Source organism: Meleagris gallopavo, chromosome Z (genome assembly GCF_000146605.3).
Source record: "Meleagris gallopavo isolate NT-WF06-2002-E0010 breed Aviagen turkey brand Nicholas breeding stock chromosome Z, Turkey_5.1, whole genome shotgun sequence".
NCBI classification, from domain to species: Eukaryota; Metazoa; Chordata; class Aves; order Galliformes; family Phasianidae; genus Meleagris; species Meleagris gallopavo.
Window position 1 is genome coordinate 2,674,692 of NC_015041.2, and position 936 is coordinate 2,675,627.

Genomic DNA, 936 nt, shown 5'->3' on the forward strand with positions numbered 1-936 from the left:
CTGTTTTTACATAACCCTTCCAAGCGAAGAGAGACTAAAGTTCATCTACATGGAAGGATTTCTCTCGTTTTGCCTAAAGAGCAAATAGACAAAATAATAATAATGGTAAGAAGTCTGTCCCTTCAGCAGAAGTGTCAGATGATGGAGGAAAGCAGCCTGCCGGGGCTGAGGAGGAGAGAGGTGTCTGTAGAGCAGCCACTTGCACGTTTGCTTCGAGGGGCATTTTCCCTGCCTGTGATAAGAAGTCCTAGACACTTGATTCTGCAGGTTTGTGATACCGCTTCCTAACATCAGGCGGACGATTATATCAATCCGGCAGCCTGCACCAAGTTATCCCTGGCTGCAGGGGCTGCCGAGTCAATAAGTGCTACCGCCTGGCTCCACAGTATGCAACATGGGGGTGGATTTACCAGCGCTCCTACACCCCTGAAACCCTCCTGTCAACACCGACGGGATCGCATTACTCTCCCTGACAGCAGAGGACTAGCGGGCTCGGCGATCCGCTCGCCTCGCACCCCCTTTGCTGGCTGACAGATGGACATATAAGGCAGCAGGGCTGCTCCCCCGACCCCACTAGGGTCACAGTGGTCCGGCTGCTGCCGGAACAGCTCTACGCGGAGCTGCGGCGTTTCTTTGCCCGGGGTACGGCCGGTGCAACCCCACTTCTCTCTTCGCTTCTCTCCTGCGGGGACCCGAACCCCTGAGGGGGGGACGGCGGCCTCTCCCCGCCTGCGAAGTGCCCTTTTAGCATCAGGCGTCGGGCCCGAGATTATCAGTGCCGTTTATTTGAAGCGGAAACGAATCGGAAATCCTTCTCTCAACTGGCTTTTTTGGACACATAAATACACGCAGGCAGGGGCAGGCGGCGCGGTGCGTAGCGCGGCGGGGATGGCCGATGCCCGGCGTGATGCACACTCACTCACACACACGCTCACA